Source organism: Anastrepha ludens, chromosome X (genome assembly GCF_028408465.1).
Source record: "Anastrepha ludens isolate Willacy chromosome X, idAnaLude1.1, whole genome shotgun sequence".
NCBI lineage: Eukaryota > Metazoa > Arthropoda > Insecta > Diptera > Tephritidae > Anastrepha > Anastrepha ludens.
In genome coordinates, this window is record NC_071503.1 from 30,714,703 (window position 1) to 30,733,515 (window position 18,813).

Sequence of the window (18,813 nt, forward strand, 5' to 3'; positions counted from 1 at the left end):
TTCATATGCGTGCAGCATTATACTCGTATTTAATAAAGATGCAATTGAACTTAGTTGGCCTACATATGCTAATACAGAAATTTTATTACCGGAAATAATATATGTCTGCATTTTCTGGATCGTGTAAAACTTTGAAATTTAAAATAAATAAAAGAAAACAAAAGTTAAGATATAATGAAAAGTGCAGTGTTCCTAAGGTATTTAGTGTCGCTGATTACAAATCTGAAGTCAAACATTCCATTTAAAAAGAAATAAAAAAAATCTTGGGTGTAGATAAGTTCGTATGTTCATTTTTTTCCCTACCCCCGTAGACATAAGTACACCCCCTACTCTAAGGGTGCATGCGAACAATTTGGGTTTGGGCTTATTTCAAAGAGCAAAGTTCAACCTTCAATTACTGACAATAACGAAGATCGTAGCACGTCAGGGTTCTGCTCCACAATTTTTGAAAAATGGCCAAATACGCTATTTTTAGGGGTTTCAACCCCCTTCTTTTTGAAAACCTGACGTGATGGAAAATTTTTGAACTCGGATTCGTGCTCAGCGCGAAAATTCCCTTCGGGAACACTAGGTCACATCTTATTCGCATCAGAAAAATTGAAATTTGCAGGGCAGTGTAATCTTTCATAAATATAGTGTTGCACGCATACATATGAATGCACTGAAGCAACAATGACCTACCTCACGAGGCATCGCCTTATCATATTTACGTGCAATAATTAGGGAGTAACTAGTCGAATAATTGAATTCCTGCTAACAAATGCTAAAACAATTCCCTTTTGCATATGCATGTACATATGTATAACCGCACACAGCGGTCATGGTTCTAGTTGTCATGGCGTTGAACAGTTTCAAATATTAAAAAGCACAACAAAAATCATTTCAGTGATAAATTCGAGCTCATATTTCTATGAGCAAAGTACTTTCATTCATAAAACAAGCCGCACATATGCCAATTTTTCTCAACGATGACAAAAGTTTAGTTCTATGATTGAAGAAATCAAATATTAATATTCAAAACTGGAATAGTTTTTATAGAAATATTTACCAACATTTGTTGAATAATGAATTTTTGTCATACCGAATGGTCGCGGCTCCGTATATACACACTTATGTTTGCATACATATGTGTATGTAAATATGCTTTTTAAATGCTCGACAGCCGTAGCTGCTGTGCATCTAGTGCGCGAGTTAACTGCATACACAATTGGTATCCATCGCAACAGTGTTCATTCCATTAAAATGATGTAATCTACATCATTACATACTCTAAAACTTAGCGATAAGAAGATATTATAAATAGCCCTTTTGAAGCAGATAAGCTTCAGCAGGGGTACAAAGCTAACGGCATACACAATTGGTATCCATAGCAACAGTATGCATTCCATTAAAATGATGTAACCTACATCACCATATACTCTAGACTAAGTGCTAAGAATATATTATAAATAGCCCTTTTGAAGCAGATAAACTTCAGTCGGGGTACAACCGCTGTGTAAAGTAAATAGAATAAAACTTTGTAATACTCTTTGATACTAATAAAATACAGAGTATAATTTCAAGGCCGCGACACATGAGCTAGCGTTACGAAAAAACGTCATTAAATGTATAAACCTACGGCATACAAGCTATTCTCTTTCTCCGCTTTGTGCGGTGCTCGTAGTCTCCCCACTCTGTAGATACGTATTACAGAGTATACACAGACAATATGCACTAAGGTTGCAAACACAGTGCACGCTGAGATGAAGACGAAGCTGAAGACGAAAAACAGTGCAGAACAAATCGTATGAATTCGCTCGCTCGTACGCATAGTGCGCGCTGTGACGAAGACGAAGATGAAGACGAAACGCAAGCAATCAGCTTCAAACGCTGCTGTACTGAATTTGAAGACGAATCGCTTGCTAGTTACCGTGGTTTTTGTTTGTTTGTTCTGTCTATGCTTTGGCACGTTAATTAAGTTAAGACAGTCGATAAACAAGTAATTAAATGAGAAGTAATATAATAATCAATAAAAGGCATAAAACTATATATATTTTAAATTATTTTTTACCTTAACGTCACAATTAGCCTTTCACCACATATAATTTTCGTTTTATTAATATAAAATTAGTCCAATTTTTAATAATAAGTGGCTCAATTTTAATTAGAATATAATCAAATGTGCTAATTGTCATTCTGGTATATTAAACAAATTTCTTTTCATCGTGGCGCAGCCCATCATACAAATGATGAAATTCACCAAATGCTTCTCTTCCCAAATTTATAGGGTGTACTTTTTTATTTACTTTTATACGTTTTAATAAAATATAAGCTTTGCTCAATCAGCAGGTCATCATCTGATGAGGAATCCATTGCGACTAACATAACAAAAGCGCAACCAATTCGTCTTGCACTGTGCAACCTATTCGCTTACTCGTAACGCAAGCAATTTCTCTTCAGCTTCGCCTTCGTCTCAGCGTGGCATCCGTATACACGCGCATGTGCATGATATTACTGGGGCGAGGAGCCGCAGACGCCTAGACACGTAGAAAACGACGCGGATTTGTGTAGTCCACGTGTTCATCAAAATTAATATTAAATAATATTTAATATATGAGTATATATTCAGTGAAAGTGAAGTTAAAATTTGCAAATTAGTTCCCCGTTAGAACAGGTATGTATTGATAAATTTTTATAAATATACAATATCAAATTAAGTATCTATACGAAGAAATTAAATATCAGTATATTGTGATTATGTAAGATCTTTCATACACAGTTCACAGGTACTGTTGAAGAAAAAATGCTGCGTCTTACTAAACCGATTCAACATCACTAATTTGAGTATTTGTAAAATGCCCAAACGCCTGCTGAACGTTCACGAGAATACAGAGCTCGGAAAAAATGGTCGAAGCAAGAAAAATCGCCAGCGCAAACAGCAGCACAAATCGAAAATGTAGGGCTCGACAGAAGGCTTTGAGAAATGCAGTCGCCACTATCGGGGACGAATCATCATCGACTTACCCATAAATAACCCATCGAATTACCCATAGTCCATCCAGACAATCCACAACCCAGTACCAGCAGAGACGATGGTAACATATTGCATATTGCATATTGTCGTTCAAGCCGACGTGCATCAGGCCAATTCATCGCAAAGTCCAATGAATTCGACCTCAACTACATCCACAAAGGCGAGGAAATCATTCACTCAGCGGTGTCGTGAATATAGACAGCGAAAAAAGATGCTGGAAGATGCCAATACTATTGTATTTAATTTTTTTAAAAAATCATTTCAACCCGCATTAAACTACTTAAATTTAATCCAGAAATTAAGAAGTTTCACTTTAAATATGCGCACATAGTGCGGCTGGCCTTTTTTTATTGAAGTATCTTTTGTATACGCTTAACTAAGGGCTCGACCGGGATCCGTTCTAAAAATCCTGTAGCCAAATTTTAAGGACAACAAAATCCTTTAAGTGTTAAATATTTAAATGAATAAAAGTGATAAATATTACAAACAAAAAAATTTACTTGAAAAATAAAAATCCACTGTTCCGAAAGAGCGAACACAAGTAAAAACTGGACAACAAAAGAAGCAAAAAAAATTCAACTTTCGATATCCAAAGATTGCTGTACCCCATCATGCAACAACAAGGAAAAGCATTAGCTCAAAAAAGGGTAGGATACTGGCCCAGCTAACTCAATTACAAACAAAAAACAACACAAGGATTGAGCAATTTGAATTCTTAAGACCTAGGATCATATTGACCTCACAAATATGAAAACAAAAATGAAAATGGAGTATGGAGAAGTACTATCTCAGAAATGATGAAACCTTTAACACCATTTGAAGAAACACAAGAATATTATGACATCCTCTGCCTAATACGCCACTTTAATCTAATTTCCATCTCTGAGCCATTTTAAATTGGCTTCATTACAGCTACGCGGACTCTAATAGCTACAACAGCCTAATTGAAGGTTATCTGATTATCTGAGTACCATAGCAAACTCTGTCAACTTATGAATCAGGCTATCACCAAATGTGAAATTGACATCCAAGCAACACTCAAGGACTCCAAGACATAACAAGACAAACAGCCGTAGACTGCTGTAGAGACGGATTAAATTATGAATTTACCCAAAATACAATATATGCAGCTGAACCAAAGGATTTAAAGTCGCGTATGCAATCGCTTACAGCATATTATATAAAAAAAAGACGTTGTCTGTAAAGTCGGTTTACTGACGATAGTTTAACGTGACAACGTCATAAGAAAATACTGATGTAATGGTTGCAATTTTCAAAACAAAATTTTAATTTTATTTGTTTGATAGATATTTTGTATGGATATAGAGGAGGAGGTAAATGGAATCGCAATGGAATAGGTCAAGTTACATTTACACAAACGTGAAAAATGACGAAACATTTATCAAATTCATGAAAGATATGTTCAATTTCGATTGTGCATCAGACGTTAATAAGTCAACAACACTAAGAGGCAACATCATCGATTTGCCTTTTTCGAGACACATTACACTGGAAACACTCCCTTTCATTTCCCACTTTTTCTATCATCATCCTATTCTCAACAGAGAAATGGTTCATTACAATGCACACAGGAAGAAGGCATATGCAAATACAAATATGTGAATTTATATACAAATGCGCATATACATACATATATATGCTCACCCAAGTAGTAGAGAGCTAGATGTCGAACGTTGCCGAACGCGGGGCCGATTGTGCTCTTTGTCGCTCGTTCCACGCTCTCGCTTGCAGTTCAAGCACATTAGCTTACATTTGCTTGCGTACAGAATAAATTCGTACATTTGATATGTCCATATGATTTGTATGCATCTTTACATATAGATTTGTTCTTTTTGAGAATTGCGCGAAATTCTATATGTATATGCATGTTTATATACATATATTAGTATTAAACATATCTTATAAAGTATGTGGTAAATATTACCATACATTTTTTCCTTCATATATATTATAATAAAAAAATTAATAATAATGACATCAAAACAACAGGTATTATTAACAACTAGTCGTCACTAATTATAAATTCGGTAACGATGATGATGATACACTTGGTTGTATTTTAAATTCTTCAAGTAAATCAAATTAATAATAATCAATAAGAAGGGATATGCAAATACAAATATGTGAATTTATATATGAACATATGCGCATATAGATACATATAAACGCTCACTTAAGTAGGAGAGAGCAAGATGTCGAACGTTGCCGTTCGTTTGCTTTGACGTTCGTTTCGCGCTTTCGCTAGCAGTTCATGCAAGGTAATGACGATTGAGCAAGGTAACGACGAGTGAGCAAGGTAACGACGATTGAGCAAGGTAACGACACATTTTTTCGTGCGTGCAGCCGGCTAAATCGAATTATAAGACGTTATCACGTCAAAACAAAACAGCAGATGGAACAAGAGCTCATATAATGCCCCCATGAGAAGACAAGACTCGCGGGTATATAGGCCTTGCATACAATATAAGCCTAATAATAATCATCAGAACAGAGAAGAACCAATGGAAGTGGATATATCACATACAATAGAAATGCTCGAAGACAACTAACAAGTTTCAATTATGAGCTACCACGTTATCTGAACAAATATGATCGTCAACGAAATGGATACCCACCACTAAATCCATTTAGAGGATATCCTACGAAGCGATATCATCATCCTTCCTCGAGAAACTTTAATCGTAGCAAAATTCAGAGAATTAACCTGGTAACGGATAATAATGATTAAGATTCTCTAAAGGTAAATATAGACGAAGAAGAATACTCATTGAGAGATACTTTTTTATTTTATATGTAAATTTTTGTGTGAAATTTTATTTATTTTAATAATAACTAAATTTTTTTTTGATTCTCAGTAATTAATTTTATGAATCAAAGAAATTTGGAATTAGTAATTTTATATATATTAGTATTAGCTAAATTTGTGCCAGCAGCCGCGGTTACACAAATAATACAAATAAAATATTTTTGGTAAAAGTTAAATTTTATTTAAATAAAATATGTATATTTTTATTAGGTAAAATTTTAAAATTATTTATTTTGATTAAATCTTAATTAAAGCTTGTAAATTTTATGAATAAACTAGGATTAGATACCCTATTATTTAAAATGTAATTAATAAATACTAAGGTAGTAATAGTTATGTTCTTGAAACTTAAAAAATTTGGCGGTATTTTAGTCTATTCAGAGGAACCTGTCCTGTAATTGATAATCCACGACGTACCTAACTTAAATTTGTTTTTCAGTTTATATACCGTCGTTATTAGAATATCTTATTAGAGTAATAATTTTCAATAATTTTTATTAAAAGGTGTAGCTTATATTTAAGTAGAGATGGGTTACAATAAATGTATTTAAATGGATTTGAATTTGAAATTTTTTTTTTGAAAGTGGATTTGATAGTAAAATTTTAAAGATTAAAAATTTGATTTTAGCTCTAAAATATGTACACATCGCCCGTCGTTCTTACTATTAAGATAAGATAAGTCGTAACATAGTAGATGTACCGGAAGGTGCCTCTAGAATGACATTTTAAAGCTTATTAAGTAAAGTATTTCATTTACATTGAAAGGATTTTTGCGCAAATCAATATAAATTGAATTTTAATACAGTCGAACTTCCGTATAATGAATTCGCACGGGACCTGAAAATCACTTCACTATATAGAAACTTCATTATAAAGAAACATTGATTGTTTATGTAATTTTATTTAAAATAATCAGTGAGTTTGGTTTGAATTGCAGTCTTCCATTTTTCATTTTCAATAAAAGCTTCCAAATCATGTAGAGAGTTGAAAACATTAATCGGCACGTCACTCCTCATTTCCACAAAGGTTCTAATTACGCTAATGGATGAAGCAGCTTGTATCAACGTAGGTAATGCCTCCTCAGTTTCTGCCAATTCTTCAACGGTCAAATCGTGTTCATCGTTATCTGAAATAATATTTACATATTAAATTTTGGTTTGACTATAAAAAGATAAATGCTTACCAGGTTCAGCTGGAACTCCGCGACTTTCAAAAATGCTGTTGAGAATATCTTCTTCGGATGGGTTGTCCCAAGTCTGCACACCATTATCAACTTACGTAGTCATCAAACGATGCTTCGATATTTGCTAGTTTTTTAAATGAAGACTGTAAAGCAGCCAAATCCGATATTGAAAGAAGGTCCTCTTCATCCCAATGCTCAAATGGAATCTGCATAGCATCTTTTGAAAATCCAGCCTTTTTAAAACAGTTGGCAATTGTTTCTGGTTTAACATAAACATTCCATACATTGCTAAGATTTCGAACTGCTTGCAGCAAGTCTATGGCCATAACAGAATTTCCCTCATCCACTTGAGTCAATATATTCGTTAAAATTCGTTTTCTGTAATGTTGTTTCATGTTGTAGATAATGCCTTGGTCCATTGGTTGCAGTAACGAAGTCATGTTGGGAGGAAAATAAGCGAGATGAATGTTTCTCAACCTGTCTCTTACATCTTTAGGGTGGGCAGTGCATTTATCAACAAAAAACAACACCTTTCTGTTTTGATCACAAAATTTTTTGTCGAGTTTTACAATCCATTTCGTAAAAATCTCACTGGTCATCCATGCTTTTTTGTTAAACTCATAATCGACACCTAAAGATTTTATTCCCTTGAAGCACCTCGGATTTTTGGCCTTTCCGATTACCAGCAATTTTAGCTTTTCTGATCCAGTCATATTGCTTCCCACCAGGACAGTTATTCTCTCCTTGCTTTGCTCCCCACCAAAGCATTTTTCATTTTTGAATGCCAGTGTTTTAGTTGGCAAGCATTTGAAAAACAAAGCAGTCTCGTCGGCATTAAAAATGTCCTTAATGTTGTAATTTTCAATTAATTTCGACGTTCGTTACCCATTCATCACGGTTTTCTATGTTGGCGTCAGCACTTTCCCCACATAATGTCTTTTGAATAACGCCATGCCGACTTTTGAACTTGTCTAACCAACCTGTACTTGCCCCAAATTCGTGGTGTCCTAGTTCTACCGCAAAATCTTTGGCCTTTTGCTTCAATAATGGTCCAGATAAAGGGAGATTCTTACCACGTGCAACGAGTAACCATTTCAGCATTGCTTTGTCAATATCCTCAAAATGACAAGGTCGAAGTCTTTTGCGTTTGGTATTTACTGCCAAATCCTCCGCATTTTTTAAAATCACTTCCTTATTTTTTTAAATATTTGATAAAGTGCTGGGAAGAACTCCGAATTCATTGGCAATATCTTTTTTTTTTCTTTCCTTCATTAACTTTGTTAATCATTAATAAATTTTTTTTCATTTTAACTTCAATCACTGAATAAAACTGTAATAGCTCAGCTATTTCTGTTTTAATTTTGGGATTCCCCTCATTACAGTTTGTCCACATCTAACTGTAATTTTTTGCAACAGAAAACTTTTGAAAAAAATCACTATATGGAGACAAAAACTTAGGACGCTAGAATTTCCAACTGTAAAATTTGTTCATTATATAGAAAACTTCACTATATAGAAATTCATTATAAGGAGACAAAAATACACCGAAAGTAGAACGAAAAAGCAGTGTCTTCGAAACCAGTTCATTATAAGGAGAGCTTCATTATATGGAAGTTCACTGTAGAGAAGTTCGACTGTATTTATTTATTTATTTTTTTTTATTGTTAATTTAATTTATTAAAAATAATTATATAAAATAATGTTTTAGTAGGTTTTAGTGAAAAAATAATTTTAATAATAGTTTATTATGTATTGTGAAAGAATATTGAAATAAATTGAAAAGCTTTAAATTAAAAAGAAAATTTATTGTAGTATATTGTACCTTGTGTATCAGGGATGATCAAATAATTAATAATTATTTATTAATCTCGATTTTATAAGAGTTAATAATTTATTAAAGTTAATGTGTCAAAATTATTTTAAATAAATTATTAGAAATGAAGAGTTGTTCGTTTATAATGGTATCTAGTTTTTTTAGAAATAAATTTAATTTACAAATTTTTAATGTTTAATTTATTTTTTAAATTCAAAAATTTATTAATTTGAATATTTTAAGATATAAGCTTTAAAATAAAATATAAAAATTATTGAATAATTGATTTAAAATGTATGCATAGAATTAGCAATCATTTATAAGTTTGTTATAAATTATTTTGTAATTTAGGTACATTATTTAATTTTGTTTTCATTGAATTTATAAACATTTTTTTATTAATCTTAGATAAAAAGTAATAATGATTTAATTAATTAGTATATTTAAGTATTGTTAAAATATTTTATATTGAAAAGCTTATATAAAGAACTCGGCAAATTTTATTTATACTCACCTGTTTAAAAAAAACATGTATTTTTGAATTATATTTAAAGTCTGACCTGCCCACTGAATAATTTTAAATGGCCGCAGTATTCTGACTGTGCAAAGGTAGCATAATCATTAGTCTTTTAATTGAAGGCTGGTATGAACGGTTGGACGAGGTATAAGCTGTTTCATATAAATTTATAATAGAATTTTATATTTTAATTAAAAAGCTAAAATTTTATTAAAAGAGGAGAAGAACCTATAAATCTTTATATTTAATATTAACTAAATTTTTTTGATTTATTTTATTTTTTTAATATTAATTATTTTGTTGGGGTGATATTAAAATTTGATGAACTTTTAATTTTTTAAAATCATTAATTTATGAATTATTGATCCATTAATAGTGATTATAAGATTAAGTTACTTTAGGGATAGCAGCGTAATTTTTTTTTGAGAGTTCATATCGACAAAAAAGTTTGCGATCTCGATGTTGGTGTGTATAATTTTGGGTGTAGCCGTTCAAAAATTAAGTCTGTTCGACTTTTAAGGGGGAAGTCTACTGTGACAAGGGAAAAAACAGGCTTATTTTCCGGATTTTATTTCTAACAAAATATTGCTCGTACATAAAATCTATTTAAACTCTTATCTTTATTATATATTTAAGTTTTTGAAAAAAAAATTTTAAGTCAAAATATTCAAAATGGCCGCTGTGGCACTTCTGCAAGCGCAGGTCCGCTTTTCTTAGGTGCCTAAACGGTGTACATGAAATCTTACGTTTCGGTGATCTAAAACAAAAAAACAAAATATTGTTATCATATACATAGTATTGACTCTCGTCTGACGTAGGATTGTGTCGATAAAAAATTTTGGCGTTGAAAAAAAAATTCTTGAAATTTTTTTCTTTTTTTTTGCCTAAAATTGATGTTACTATTGTTTATAACAATTTAACAAATAACGATATCAAAAAAATCCTATGTCAGACGAGAGACACTATTACAGAGAATATATAATTAAATTTTTAAGCTGATTCATTTATCAGAACTCGAGATATCGTGTACACCGTATACAAAAACTTAGTTTCGAGAAAAATGCGTTTAAAGTTTCAGTTTTCAGCGTTTAAAGCTTTGGAGCGCTTCGGGAAAAGGTCAAAATTTCAACGAAGAAAAATTTAGCCAGCTGTAACACATATTGTACCTTATTTAAGAGGGTTCAAAGTATTTTTTAAGCTAATAAAAAAAAATCGATTTTTTGAAAAATTCACAGTAGACTTCCCCCTTAAATCCTTACATGATCTGAGTTCAGACCGGCGAAAGACAGATTGGTTTCTATCTTTAATGAATTGTAATATTTTAGTACGAAAGGACCAAATATTAAAATAATTATATTTTAAATAATAGAATATTATTAATATAAATAAACTATTTTGGCAGATTAGTGCAATATATTTAGAATTTATTTAATAATTTAATAGTTTTAGTTTATACTACAAATAGTACTTGATTTTTATGGAAATAATTTTATCTTTTGTTGGTAGATTAATTTTGGTAATTTGTGTTTTAGTAAGAGTAGCTTTTTTAACTCTTTTGGAACGTAACGTATTAGGTTATATTAAGATTCGTAAGGGTCCTAATAAAGTTGGTTTAATAGGAATTCCTCAACCTCTTTGTGATGCAATTAAGCTATATTATTTACTAAGGAACAAACTTATCCTCTTTTATCAAATTATATTTCTTACTATTTTTCTCCTATTTTTTTTTTATTTATTTCTTTAATTGTTTGACTATGTATTCCTTTATTTGTTAAATTGTTTTCTTTTAATTTAGGAATTTTATTTTCGATGTGTTGTACTAGATTAGGAGTTTATGCTGTTATAGTTGCTGGTTGATCATCTAATTCTAATTATGCTTTGTTAGGGGGATTACGGGCTGTTGCTCAGACTATTTCTTATGAAGTTAGAATGGCTTTAGTTTTACTATCTTTTGTTTTTTTAATTGGAAGTTATAATATTTTAGATTTTTTTTATTACCAAAGTTATATTTGATTTGCCGTTATTATATTTCCAGTTAGACTTGTTTGATTCTGTATTTGTTTAGCTGAAACTAATCGGACACCCTTTGATTTTGCTGAAGGTGAGTCTGAATTAGTTTCTGGGTTTAATATTGAATATAGAAGTGGTGGATTTTCTTTGATTTTTATAGCTGAATATGCTAGAATTTTATTTATAAGTATATTATTTTGTGTTATTTTTTTTGATTGTGATTTGTTTAATTTAGTATTTTATTTAAAATTGGTTTTTATTTCATTTGTTTTTATTTGAGTTCGTGGAACTTTACCTCGATTTCGTTATGATAAATTAATGTATTTAGCTTGAAAGTGTTTTTTACCTTTTCCTTTAAATTATTTATTTTTTTTTATTGGAGTTAAGTTATTTTTGATATATTATATATTGTTAATTGATTTTAGTAAAGTTAATAGGAAATTTTTGTTCCTATATTATGTTTTCAAAAGATATGCTTGTTCAATCTCATTAACTAATTAATTAATTAAATTATCTCATCATTTATTAATTACTGGGTTAATAATGTAATATAAGAAGTAAACTACTGTTAAAATTTGTCCGACTAGTACATAAGGATCTTCTACAGGTCGTGCTCCGATTCATGTTAATAGAATTACAGTAACTACTATAATTCAAAATAGAATTTTATTTACAGGATAAAATTGGATTCCTCGGAAGTTTCTTAAATGATAGAATGGTAAAATTGCTAGGATTGCAATTGATAAAACTAATGCAATAACTCCTCCTAATTTGTTAGGAATAGAACCTAAAATTGCATATGCAAATAGAAAGTATCATTCAGGCTGAATATGAACTGGTGTTACTAAAGGATTAGCAGGGATGGAAGGGATGATCCTGATAATCTCCTAATAAATAAGGGTTAATTAACGTTAATAATAGAAGTGCTATAATTATAACAATAAATCCTTCAATGTCCTTGTATGTAAAATATGGGTGGAATGGAATTTTATCGATATTAGAATTTAATCCAGTTGGGTTATTAGATCCGGTTTGATGTAAAAATAATAAATGAATTAATGTTATTGCTAATACAATAAATGGTAAAATAAATTGAAATTTAAAAAATCGGGTAAGAGTGGCATTATCTACTGCGAATCCTCCTCAAACTCATTGAACTAAATCAATTCCTAGGTATTCCTTGGGGTGTAGGGCAGATCGCCTCCGCGTGGTGCAACCTGGGTAGCGCTAAATGATCTGTGGCCTCAACGGCCTCCTGAACGATGACGACCCCCCCTCGCTTTTTCGGATTTGGACAAATTCTTTTCACTACTTTTTCGACTTTTTCTGACCCCTGTGCTGGTAGTCGCGGCATTCTGTCACCTGAGTATGCTGAGGTGAAACTCAGCAGAAATGGCTGATGGGCTAATGACGTGACTGCCCCGTCCCGTTAAAACCCTGGCAGGCCTCGGAGTACGTTCCAAATCCGTAGCCATTGGGTTGGCGGTGTAGGTGCGGTTGAGACGACTCCCGTCTTTGTGTCCAGTCTGGCTCTGAACGCATGCCCCATAAGGACATGCGTCAACCCTCGCATGGCCTCCCTGCTATGGCACAGACAACCATGGGACCATTTAAGGACGACTACACACTACGGGTTTGGATAGCGGCTTCGAGTGGGGACCCAACAACAACAACAACAATGAACAATAACAATAACAAAAACAGAAACACAACAACAACAAACAATAACAACACAATAACCCTGCAGAAAGCTTCAGGGGGTAGCGGGAGTTCGGAACCGAACCCCAAAGCTACCTCTCTCTGGACTGGAGGAGGGAAATCACCTCCCAAGAAACCCACGCCCCGGGGGGTAGTCTCTAGTGGGGGTAAGTCGTCGGAATCGACGAGTAGGGCAGTGACCAAGGGGGACACCGGGGGAAAGTCGGAACCGACTTTCTCCATAAATTCGGGGGTTAAAGGTGGGAACCCACCTTTAATAGGTAGCGGATCACAGACGGAACCGTCTGCGACTCCTGGAGCAGTGGCGCTGGATGGGGTAGCCAGCACCAGCAAAGGACTTTCACCTAGCTTTCCGGGGACTTCGGGGGTATCTCTTCGAGGGCCCTCCGTTAAGCCTAAACGGCAGCCTGGACAGAGTAAGCGGTCCTTCTCTGACCTTCGTATGGCTACCAGGATCCTAGAGCGCTACGGTGGCCAGAATGACCCTCAGTTATCTGAGAGGCATTCTCAGACGCTCGAGTGGGCCAGGAAGGTGGTCAGAGGAGCAGAGGAGGGCAGCGGAAAGGGAGTGGAAGCGAGCGCTCCACACCCGGGCTCGGGAGTAAAAAGGCAACGCTCCCAGGAGGAGGACGTCTCCCAAGAGAAGAGACCCAAGATTGGTGGTGGCCCACCAAAATCGTTTAGCGAAGTCGCTAAGCAGGCGGGCTCCATCATTCTCGGGGTGATGGACAGCGGTAGAGAAGACGGCGCTATCTCTAGGGAGGAGTGGAAGAGGGTAGCGTCCGCCATCTCTGCCGTATTCATGAAGGTGGTGAGGGAAAACCCTGGACCACCTCCAAGCTGTGAAAGTGCCGGATGGCACTACGGTTCCTACAAGAGAATCGTCTGCGCTGACGAACGGTCAGCCTCGATGTATAGGGCGGCAGTAGCCTTGGTGGGAGAGGTATGGGAGGGAGCCAAGCTGAAGGTAGTGGACAGAAGGGATCTACCTGTGTGTCCGCGAGCACGTGTCTGGCTCCCCTCCGAACCCTCTGCTTCGAAGGAGATGGAGGAAATCCTCCGCTACTGTAACCCCAAACTTCCCACGCACAACTGGAGGGTGGTTAAGGTGGAGAAGACTGAGGGATCCTATCGGCAAGCGCTGATTCTGCTGAATGCAGAGTCTCTCAGTCCTCTTGCTGAAGCAAAGGGGGTCATCAACTATGGCTTCGAGAAGGTAGTCCTTAAGGTCTACCAAACCGATGCCAGAGGAGATGCCCCCGCACATCCGGAAGTGCTGGGAGAAGCAAGGCCCACAGTAGAGGAAGCTCCTGTGGACATGGAGGTAGATTCCGTCACGTCGGAGGGTGACAATGCTGATGACGTCCGCTCTTTACCGGGGTCCGTCATAAGCATCGGGTCGTTCTTCGACAGGGCGGGGGAGGAGAGGCTTCTGGCCTCGGAGAGCGAGACGCCGTCCTGGAGGTGATGGAGAGGATCCTGGAGGATGAATATTCTTCAGATAAATCTTCAGCACTCTAAGGCGGCGTCCGCCAACCTACTTATCCACCTTGAGCAAGGTGGAGCTGATATAGTCCTGATTCAGGAGCCGTGGCTGAGCAGCAACGGCATTTCTGGGCTCAGGACGAAAAGCTACAAACTGGTGGCGTATAGCAGGACAGGTAAACCAAGATCCTGTATACTCATCAGGAGGGAACTTAACGCATTTATTTTGCCTAATTTCAGCAATGAAGACATTGTGACGGTGAGTCTGGAGGGCCCGGCTGGAAAGCTATGGCTGATGTCCGTATATATGGCACACGATGACGAGGTGGAACCACCTCCGGCGTTGCTAAGGGAAACTCTGGCTGAAGCAAAACGCAGGAAAATCGGCGTTATCATAGGCACTGACGCGAACTCCCATCACACCTGCTGGGGAAGTTCTAACATCAATGCACGAGGTGAGTCACTTTTTGATTATATTTTAAACGAGGACTTGTTTATATGTAACAGGTGTAAGGACCCCACTTTTATTACCGCAGCCAGAGAAGAGGTGCTTGACCTTACTCTGGCTTCTTCCTCACTGATAAACCGAATCTCCGATTGGAGGGTGCTAAACACTCATTCCTTCTCGGACCATAGGTACATTCAGTTCTCTCTCACTCAAACTCGTCCAATAAGATCCCCCTACAGGAACCTGAGGAGGACGGACTGGGATGCATATTATAGAAATTTGCTGAGCTTACTCCCCAAGGCACCGGGAGGAAATCTAGATCTATCGGAAGAAACGATCGACGAACTGGTGGAAACTTTCACCTCTTGCTTGCAACACGGCCTTGGAAACTTCTTGTCCAATAACAGTTTTTCCCAGGAAGGAAAAACCGCCCTGGTGGACAACGGAGCTATCTGAGCTTAGGGCCTCATGCAGACGCCTTTTTAACAGGGCTAAAAGAATTAGGTCTCCCTCGGGATGGGAACTGTATAAAGCAGGGCTAGGAATATACAAGTCCGAAATTAGGAAGGCTAAGAAGGACTCCTGGAGAAGCTTCTGCGAAAGCGTAGAGGGCTGCCATGAGTCCTCCAGGTTTAGACGAGTACTCACGAAGAGTTCCGCTCCCTTGGGGTACCTAAGAGACGAATCGGGGCGTTGGGCGATGAGCGGCGAGGAGTCACTGAAGTTACTTCTCGACGCCCATTTTCCGACGAGCCCAGCACCTAGCAGCACCGGCCTGGATAGCATTTCAACTTGCATTCCGGACCGGGGCTGGTTGCTGGATAAGCGTCGCCTGGCTTGGGCCATTGACTCCTTTAGGCCCTTCAAGTCTCCTGGTCCTGACGGCATCATTCCGGCCCAACTAAAGAAATCTGTGGAGGTATCATGCCGTTGGTTGAGCCCCATCTATGCGAGCTGCGTAGCCAGGGGCTACATATCAAGATCATGGAGGGCCGTAAGGGTTGTCTTTATACCCAAGGCAGGTAAGAGCTCGCACGTCTCCCCTAAGGACTTCAGACCAATTAGTCTCTCATCTTTCTTACTGAAAACCCTTGAGAGACTGATTGACCTGCACATAAGAAGCGAAATTCCTCGTGGTCGACTGTCGCATACTCAACATGCTTATTGCAAGGGTAGATCGGTGGAATCTGCCCTACACACAATCGTGGAAGAAATCGAAGAGTCTCTTCTTCAAAAGGAGTTTGCGGTAGGCGCCTTCCTCGACATTGAGGGGGCTTTTAACAACGTCCTTCCGGAAGCAATTACCAGGTCTCTAGGTAAACTAGGGGTCGAAACCGACCTTATAAGACTTATCCACAAAATGCTTAGCGACAGAACTGTCACGGCAGAGTGGGGCGGTATCTCCATCCACCGGCAGGTGAGTAGAGGCACTCCGCAAGGTGGGGTTCTCTCACCATTCCTCTGGGTTGTTGTTCTAAATGATCTGTTGGAGGAGCTGGTGAAGGGAGGCTGCAGGGTAATTGCCTACGCGGATGACGTGGCACTAATTGTTAGAGGAAAATTTTTGGATACTCTGTACAACTTGATGCAGGGATATCTGAATGCAGTTGTTAGATGGGCAACGGATTGTGGCCTGTCGGTGAATCCTCTTAAGACGGAGCTCGTCCTATTTACGAGGAAATATAAAATACCCAGAGCTCAACTTCCCTCACTAGGGGGCGCTCCTCTGATGCTTTCTGACAAGGTGAAGTACCTTTTTATTATTCTTGACAGCAAGCTTACATGGAAGCCCAATATTGAGGAAAGGGTGAAGAAGACAACAATCGCCTTGTATGGGTGCAAGGGCGCAATTGGTAAAAGGTGGGGCCTCTCGCCTCGAGTTGTTTTCTGGCTGTATAATACCATTGTAAAGCCTATCTTGTTATATGGAGTCATAGTCTGGTGGAACTCACTAGAGAAGACGACATTGGTGAAGAAGCTGGAAAGAGTTCAGAGGTCGGCACTCATTGGAATCAGTGGGGCGCTTCGAACGACTCCTACTCTGGCGCTCAACGCAATGTTAAATGTGGTACCCGTAGATATCGCAGGCAGAACTGCCGCTACACGTACCGCAATCAGACTGAGGGGCTGGAGCTATAAGCTCAATCTCCCTTATGGGCACTCAAGCATCCTTAGAAACTTTGAGTTCATCCCTCTGTCAACAGACCAGTGTATACCCTCATTTAGTCCAACCGGAACATTCACCACTCACATCCCGTCAAGGGAAGAGTGGACGGGGGGCTACACTTGGGGGCAGGGCCTGGTGAACTTGTTCACGGATGGATCGAAGTTGGAAGGAAAGGTTGGCGGAGGAGTCTTTTGCGAAGGGCTCCCCGTCAGACTAAAATTCAGGCTACCGGACCACTGCAGTGTGTTCCAGGCAGAAGTAGCCGCAATCAAGAAGGCAGCTGATTGGCTGCTCAAACGTGTACTAGCAGTCAAGAAGGTAAATATTTACTCCGATAGCCAAGCGGCAATAAGGGCCCTCGGGTCTATGACGGTGCATTCGGAATTGGTCAAGGAATGCTTGACCTCACTTTCGACTGCGTCCGAATTCTTTGACATCAGCCTCATCTGGGTTCCCGGTCACAGCGACATTGCGGGAAACTGTGAGGCGGATGAGCTGGCTAGACAAGGGACATGTGAGGTGATTTCCCCGCGGAGGGAGAAAATTGGAATCCCCCTGACTACCTGCGGTCTGCTTCTGGAAAGATGGGCATCGCGCAAACTCAGCGAGCGCTGGGAAAATGCACAAACGTGCAAAGTCGCGAAATCCTTCTGGCCACGTGTGGACCGAAGGCGCTCGGGTGAGCTTCTGAGGCTGACAAAATATCAGCTCTCCAATCTAGTGGGTTCTCTCACAGGACACAATGCGCGAGGAATGCATGCTGTGAGACTTGGAATCATCTCGAGTCCTTTCTGTGCTGTATGTATGGAGGATGAGGTGGAATCATCTCAGCACCTTCTCCTTAGCTGCCCTGCCCTGGCGGGGCTAAGATTCAGGCATCTTGGCTCTTACTTCTTTGCCACGCCTGCTGAGATAGCTGGCGCTGACATTAAAAATCTGATGAGTTTCATCAGCAGCATTAAGCGGTTGACGCAAACATAGTCATCGTTCATAATCCGCACGCTCCTAACCTTCCCATCACCACCTCTCCCCGCCCTCTCCCTGCACCTCATCGGTCCTTCCCCTCTCCTCACTTCCTTGACAATGGTATCACAAAGGACGAATCTCTGTTCGTCCAAGTGTGCCCACTCCCTGGGCAACCATACTAACCTAACCTAACCTAACCTAACCTAGGTAAGGGATTGCAGATAATAGATTTGTAATAACTGTGGCTCCTCAGAATTATATTTGTCCTCATGGTAAAACGTAACCTATGAATGCTGCTGCTATAACTAAAAATAGAATCAGTACTCCTACTAATCATGTAGGTGTAAATAGATATGAGCCGTAATAAATGTCTCGACCAATATGTAGATAAATACAAATGAAGAAAAATGATGCACCATTAGCATGTAAAGTTCGTAATAACCAACCATAATTTACATCTCGACAAATATGATTAACACTATTGAAAGCTAAATTGATATCTGCTGTGTAATGTATAGCTAAGAAAAGTCCTGTTATAATTTGAATTATTAAACATAATCCTAATAGTGACCCGAAGTTTCATCAAGCTGAAATATTAATTGGGGCTGGAAGATCTACTAGAGCATTGTTTGTAATTTTAAATAAGGGGTGTTGGGTTCGTAAAG

General features: G+C 37.6%; 2 pseudogenes; one reads left to right on the forward strand and one right to left on the reverse strand.

Annotated features, from left to right (window-relative positions):
* Window positions 1-10,830: 10,830 nt before the first annotated feature.
* Window positions 10,831-12,170, forward strand: LOC128869280 (NADH-ubiquinone oxidoreductase chain 1-like; annotated as a pseudogene).
* An 8-nt stretch (window positions 12,171-12,178) lies between these two features.
* On the reverse strand, window positions 12,179-18,811 carry LOC128869286 (cytochrome b-like; annotated as a pseudogene).
* Window positions 18,812-18,813: the final 2 nt, after the last annotated feature.